The following is an 8,020-nucleotide window of genomic DNA, read 5'->3' on the forward strand; positions in this document are numbered from 1 at the left end:
TGTCAGTCTTTCATTGAGTGTGATGAGACCAGACTTGAACCTAAGGGTTGTGTATGTACCCCACTGAGTAGAACAAAAGGTCATAGTTAAGCATACAAAGAAAACGGATAGTTGCCTTCGAGCTGGTAGAGGGTCAACCCAACTAGCAAACTAACTATAATACTCAACCACTAATTAAAATCCTGAAAAAAGAGAGGGTCGAAGGCTCGAGCAAGGAAGAGAGGTGAAGGAAACCTATAGTTAGAATGTGGGTATCCAGACATGAGAAAGCAGAAAAAGCACCAAAAATTATAATGCCCAAGAAGATAAATAACTATAATATCCCAAAATTGGAATTAATTCTCTTAATTTTGTTTAATGAAGTTTACTATATTGTGCCTTAGTTTTTGAATTCATTTAATTGAAAATTAATTGATTTCGTGGAAATTAGAGATAATTAAATATTTATTGAAAGAATATTTAATTAATTTAAAGATTTGGAAATTTGTTAGTGTTATTAAAGTGTTGATTTTAGGTTGGTTGATTTTGGATATTGATTAAATTATGGTGGATTTGGAATGAATGAAGATAATTATATATATATATATATATAATTAAATAGATTTTTGGGATGGAAATAATTATATTGTGATAATATAATTATTTGAAAGTATTTTATTTGGGGAAAAGAGAAAGTTGGATTTAATAGGAAATTAAGTGAAGAGAGAAGATTGGATATTGTTATTTTAGAAAATGAAAAGGAATAAGGAAATAACAATCACTACTACAAATTTGGTCTTTCTTGATGCACATAAATTTTGATTTTTTTATGGTCATGACAAAGAACCATCATTTTCTTGATGCAACGTTTATCTTGACGGTTATGTACGTTAAGAAAAGTCCTCTTATTTTGAAGAAGAAATATGAAAAACGTAAAAAAAAAATTAGACTCTTGATTTTCTTCATGGGCAAAGTTCTCTTAGTTTTGTTGATGGTTCACAAACGTCAAGAAAACTATTTCTTGATGAACAATAAACATCAAGAATAATATATAAGTTGACTGGGAATGCCCATCAAGTTAGTTTGGTTTCCTTGATGGACGAGGCTCATCAATGGATGAATTTTCTTGATTTGTAATGATCATCATAAAAAAAAAATTAATATATTTGTCTTGGATTTTTTTGATAGGTCTAGGGTTTCTTGATGGACAAAGAGTAAAAACCAACAAGAAAAATGATATCTTGATAACATTGCCCATAAAAAATATATATATAATTTTGGATTCATTATAAGATCATGAGCAAGACCCATAAAGAAAAATGATATCTTGATGGGCATTGTCCATCAAGAAAAAAACTATTTTTCACGAAGCACAAAATTCAGACTCTAATTAACAGACTCAGAAAACATGATATTCATCCATAATATTCTTAAATTTTTACTATTTTTTCAATTATTACTTTCTGTTTATCAATAATACAATATTACTTTTTTAAAAGATAACTGTTGTAATTAATTAGATTGAAATAAGTGACTTTATCTAAACTAAATTAGTTATTGTGTTCAACTTTAGTGAGTTGGATTGAAAGTTTGTAATTTAGTGTTTTTAAAATTTGTAGAAGTTGTAGAGCGACAACATGAGCATAGCTCATCTCGCGCCTGTACGTACCTTTGGACAAGAGGTCCTGTAGTTCAAATCCTGACCCATGTACTTTATAAATTTGAATTTCAACATTATAAAATAATTCTTGGTACAAGGATCACTGAGGTGAGGAAAATAAAAAGGAGAAGAAGATCTAATATAGAAAAAAAGAATAGGGGTGTTTTATGACATTTTTTGGCCATCAAGGTAGACATTTTTTGACGTGTTTTGTACATCAAAGATGACCAAATTTGTAGTAGTGAATATAGTTATTATTGTTATTTTTATTAAATAGAGGACCTAGAACCACGTGCTCGTCGATCTCCTTCTATGTCGATGATTGTCGTGCCTTGCTCCTTCGTTTGTGTTCTTCATTCCATCAACAAGTCCGCCCAAGCCATTCTCTTCTTTGTTTTGTTCACGAGATCTCTATCCATTCGAAAATGACTGTGTTCCTCCTCTATCCAAAGCAACACAACTCTCCGTCCACCATGTCTTCATTGCCAACCAAGTCCTCCGTTGTACTTTGCTACACGAGGACGTCGATCTCCTTGCCGTCGACGAAGCCTCCAGCCGCACGCAGTCGACGTTCAAAGATTTGAACCAATCCTCTTTTGAACTTGAGCCATCAACTTCAGTTCCAAGCTGGACAATTTGCTTCTTGTCTAGCTGTCCGATCCGTGTCCCTAGATAAGAGCCAATCTATCTCTGTTAGTCAAGTCAAGCAGTTTCCTGCCCTTAGTTGCTATCAATCACTCTTTGGTGAGTTTTGATTGGGTTAGATACACCCATCAAATATTAAATATTGGTATAAAATAAATTTACTTTGGATTAAAGTTAGATTTTTCTTGAAGGTACCATTTGGAGATAATGCTCAAAACCTTGAGTTTTACAACAAGTTTAGTTGGAGTTCAATTCTCTACTAGGGTAGATTGAGAGAATTTGTTTGTGAAAGTGTTTGATTTCCTTATCATTATGTTTAGGTTTGGTTTGTTGGATTTTAATTTGATTAAGGAGCTTAGTAAAGTTAAAGTAAGAGATTTTACTACTAGACCTTTGAACGTAAAATTAAGAGGTTGCATGTATTTCCATTATGCATTGATGTTGCTAAGATGCATAATGTGACGGTTATGGGTGACTGATATGTTATGACTGATATGACTAATATGTTATGACTGATATGTCTAATATGTTATGACTGATATAACTAATATGTTATGATGCATGATATATTACTCACATGATAAAGGATATTATGATTGATATTCATGCCACATTATGATATGCTACATGCTATGGACTGTGGTGATATGCTTACTTTGTCTATTAGGATCGTACCCATATGGGTGTCCCTCGAGATCACCACCTTTTTATGACTGTGTGGTTCGACGGGACTACCAGTCTGTCATGATATATTTATGAGTGGTTGACAGGGTCACTTACAACTCAATTCTCTTAGGCGGTCCATTGGGTTCATCGAAGACCAGTTTCTCTTAGGTGCTTCCTTCGAGTTCACCGAAGATCAGTTTCTCTTAGGTGTTCCTTTGAGTTCATCGAAGACTAGATGTGTTCCTATAGGATCACTAAATAGCGTGTGCTCGATAGCACGATAATTTTGGGGTACTTCCTCACGAAACCCTAATGGAAAGTTAACAGACACTTGCTTAGTGGGTCTCTTACTGAATATATGTTTATACTCTCTCTTTCTATGTTTAACTTTTCAAGCAAAGTTAGAGCTAGAGGTAGAGTAAAGCTGGCAAATGACAAGAAGTGATCGTGACTTGCCATAGGAAATATCTTATGTTGCTTCTCCCTTCCATGTTTTCAATATTTTATTTTTAGTATTTTATTTAAATTTATCAAACTTATGAATTTTTTTTATGTTATTTTTCATTAAAAGTTAGATAGGGCCCAAACTAGGACTAATTTTCTAGTATTTATTTCTATCTTTCCAAATTATGAATTATAAACGAATATTTGAAGTTTTTTATTTAAAAACTTGGTTTCCTCTTTTTCATTTAAATGGAGTTATATTGTAATTTATTTTAGTAGTAATGACCTCAGATTAGTGTAAGGGTTGGATCGTTACAGTTGGTATTAGAACCTAAGTTTTTATGTTCTATAGACTGACTTACGATGTGAGTCTTTGATTTTTGTCCCTATGGCTAATACGGTCCTTCGTCACTCACTAGGTATGTTTTTTATGATACATGATTATGAATATGCACTTGACTTTGCTTGTATTAAACTAGAATTACATGAATGTTATGATTTAACGATGAAGGACTGGGTGGAAAATGTCGCCACATTGAGGTGCTTGAAGGGGTGGTCAAGGAGTCAAAATAGTAGAACATAATTAGCATGATAGACTGTTTTGTGACTGAAAGTCTAAGCAATAAGTTTTGGGTGGTTTTAAAGAGAACTTAATACATGATTAAGTTCAAGTATACCAAACACACTGAATTGTGTTTACAGTTGAGATATTGAGGAAGGAGTAAAGCAAACTTTAGTGCATAGTTGTATTTATGAAACTTTTAAAAACTGTTTTGAGTTTACCATGAAAGAAAAGTTACTACTTTGAAGTTTGAAAAATGAAATGTAGTTTTAACAATGCAAGCATATACTGTTAAGCAAGGAGGATAGTTTCAAGTTCAACGAGACTAGAACTCAAGTGGTTTTTCTAAAAATTTTCTCTGCTATGAAGGCTAATAAGTTGCTTAATCACGGTACCTGGAGTATCTTGACTAGTGTGGTAGACACGAAAGAGCCCTAGGTATCTTTATTCTGTGAACCAGTAGTACGAGAGAGTTTTATTATCTTTCCAGAAAAGCTTCCAAGAATGTCGCCTCACAGAGAGATCGATTTTTTTATTGAGTTAAAACCAGACACTATTCTTATATTAAGAGCTTCATACAGAATAACCCTAGCTGATCTGAAAGAGCGGAAGGTCCAGTTGTAGGAATTACTAGACAAAGGTTTCATTCGACCGAGTGTCACCTAGGGGTGCACCAGTTTTGTTTTTTAAGAAGAAAGATGAGTTTATGCGCTTATGTAACTATAGAAAGTTGAATAAGGTGACTGTTAAGAAAAAATATCTGTTACTAGGATTGATGATTTGTTTGATCAGCTACAAGGAGTCACTGTGTTCTCTAAGATCGATTTACGATCAGGCTATCACCAGTTGAGGATTAGAGATAGTGATATTCCTAAGATTACCTTTCGTTCCAAATATGGACATTACAAATTTATTGTGATGTCTTTTGGCTTGAAAAATGCTCTTTGTTGTAACCTTGGAGTGTGCCAGAGTCGAAGTGGAAAATGTGTATATGGACTTCATTACAGAACTGCCTACGACCCTATAGGGTCAGTGATTTTGGTTATTGTTGACCGACTCACAATGTCAGCACATTTAATCCTAGCGAAATCTACTTATACTGCCAGTAAGTGGGCACAGTTGTATATGACTAAGATAGTGAGATTGCATCGAGTGCTTGTATCAATTATTTCTGACAGAGATTTTTGTTTCACTTCTAAGTTCTGGAAAGGACTTCAGGCTGCCTTTGGCATGAGATTAGACTTCAGTATAACCTTTCACCCTCAGGTTGATGGTCAAACAAAACATTTGAATCAAAATTTGGAGGATGTGTTGCGAGCTTGTATGTTAGAGTTTTTAGGGAGTTTGGACTTCCATTTGCATTTGATGTAGTTCGCTTATAATAACAACTATCAGGTTACCATTGACATGACACCATTTGAACCTCTGTATGGTAAGTGTTATAGATCCTTTGTTTGTTGAGGTGAGGTTGGTGAGCAGAAGATGTTAGGCGCCTAGCTAATTCAGTGCACCGATGAAGCCATACAGAAGATTAGAGCCTATATATTGACAACACAGAGGAGACAAAAGAGTTACATTGATGTACAACGTAAGGATCTTGAGTTTGACTTGGGAGACGTGGTTTTTTTTAAGTTAACACCTATGAGAGGTGTCATGAGATTTGAGAAGAAGGGAAAGTTGAGTCCACATTTTGTAGAGCCATTTGAGATAGTTGAGCGGATTGGCCCCGTAGCTTACTGTTTGACATTACCTTTGTCATTTTCCGCAGTTCATGATGTATTCCATGGCTGATAAAATATGTAGCAGATCCAACACATCTAGTTAATTATAACTCATTGCAAATTAATGAATAGTTGAGCTATAAGGAGCAAAAACTTGAGATTTTGGCAATAGAGGTTAAACTGCTCTATAACAGAGGTGTTTCACTGGTTAAAGTCCTTTGGTAAAACCATAACGTTGAAGAAGCTTTTTGGGAAATAGAGAATGACATGAGAACCCAGTATTCCGAATTGTTCAAAGATTTGAACTTTTGAGGATGAAATTTTGTCAAAGGATGGAAGATTGTAACACCCCAAAAATTAAGAAAATTTTGAAGTTAACTCTCTTAATTCTTTTTAATCACATTTAATATACTTGGCGTTAGTTTGAATTTCTTTAATTGAAAATTAATTTATTTTGTGACAAGTAAAGTTAATTAATTATTTATTGTAAGAATATTTAATTAATTTAAAGATTTAGAAATTTGTTGGTGTTATTAAAGTTTTGATTTTAGGTTGATTGATTAAATTGATGGTGGATTTGGAATGAATTAAGAATAATTATACATATATATAGATGTATATAATTTAATAGATTTTTGGGATGAAAATAATTATATTGTGATAGTATAATTATTTGAGAGTATTTCATTTGGACAAAACATAAAGTTGGATTTGATAAGAAATTAAATGAAGATAGAAGATTGTATATTGCTATTTTGAAAAAGAAAAAGGAAAGACGAAATAATAATGTAGTTATTATTATTGTTGTTGTTAGTTTTATTAAATAGAGGACCTAGAACTGCGTGCACTTCATCTTCTTCACTGATAAACCCTAACCACCACAACCAATTGTCGATCTCCTTCCCCATCGCGGCTGTCATTCCTCGCTCCTTTGTTCATGTTCTTCATTCCATTAATAAGTCCATACAAGCCATTCTCTTCTTCGTTTTGTTCGCGAGAAGGCCCATCTGAAACTGGTCACGTTCCCTCCTCCATCCGAAGCGACGCAACTCTCCATTCGCCATGTCTTCATCGCCAACTGAGTCCTCCGTCTTACTTTGACTCACAAGGATGTCGATCTCCTTGCCATCGATGAAGCCTCCAGCCCCGCGTGATCGACGTTCAAAGATTTGAGTCGATCCTCTTCCAAACTCGAGTGATCAGCTTCAGTCCCAAGCCATATGCATTGATCTGCTTCTTTCTGAGTCGTTCGAATCTGTCATGATATGTTTATGAGCGGTTCGATGGGGTCACTTACCGTTCGATTCTCTTACGTGTTCGATTCTCTTACGTGTTCCTTTGGGTTCGTCGAAGACTAGTTTCTCTTAGGTGTTTCGAAGACTAGTTTCTCTTAGGTGTTTCCTTCAGGTTCACTAAAGACCAGTTTCTCTTAGGTGTTCCATCAGGTTCACCAAAGAACAGATGTGTTCCTACGGGATCACTAGATAGCATGTATTCGGAAGCATGATAGTTTTGGGATACTTTCTTACGGAATTCTAATGGGAAGTTAACAGACATCTAATGACTAGTAGTAGGTCCCATACTGAGGTAGAGGTAGCGGGAAGCTTGCGAATGACAAGAAATGACCGTGACTTGCCATAAGGAATATCTTATGTTGATTATGCCTTTCAAATTTCCAGTATTTGAATTTTACTATTTGATTTCAATTTATTGAACTTATGAATTTCTTTTATGTTATTTTTCTTTAAAAGTTAGTTAGGGCTCGAACTAGGACTAAATTTTCTAGTATTTATTTATATTTTTTCAAATTATGAATTATAAATGAGTATTTGAAATTTTTTATTTAAGAACTAGATTTTCTCTTTTTCATTTAAATGGAGTAAAATTATAATTTATTTTAGTAGTAATAACTTCAGCTTAGTATAAGGAGTTGAGTCGTTATAATAAAAAACTGGATTACATTGAAGTATGAGCACCAACTTGTAGGCTATTGTGACAGTGAGCCAACAGTTAGAGGATCAAAAGGGTAGGTCGATTGAAAGAGGGAGAGTCAAGATAGAGTCTTAAAAACAAGATTACGTGATCTTAAAAAGGATGGAAATGTGGGGGATTTTGTGTGAGGGTGAAAATTGTTGTCATTCTAGTACATAGAAACACGATGGTAGTCATTCCATAAGTTCGTTTCTTTCTCCCTTTATTCCAATGCCCAATTAGAACAACTAAGTCTACCTCAATTCTATTCGTATATATAATCAGGTCTGCACGTTACCTTTACTATTTGTCATTTCAAGGGAAGGGAGTCTTGGAGAGTTATGTGTTGACGAGAAGAAACTATTCCCACTG

Source organism: Cucumis sativus, chromosome 5 (assembly GCF_000004075.3).
Source record: "Cucumis sativus cultivar 9930 chromosome 5, Cucumber_9930_V3, whole genome shotgun sequence".
NCBI classification, from domain to species: domain Eukaryota; kingdom Viridiplantae; phylum Streptophyta; class Magnoliopsida; order Cucurbitales; family Cucurbitaceae; genus Cucumis; species Cucumis sativus.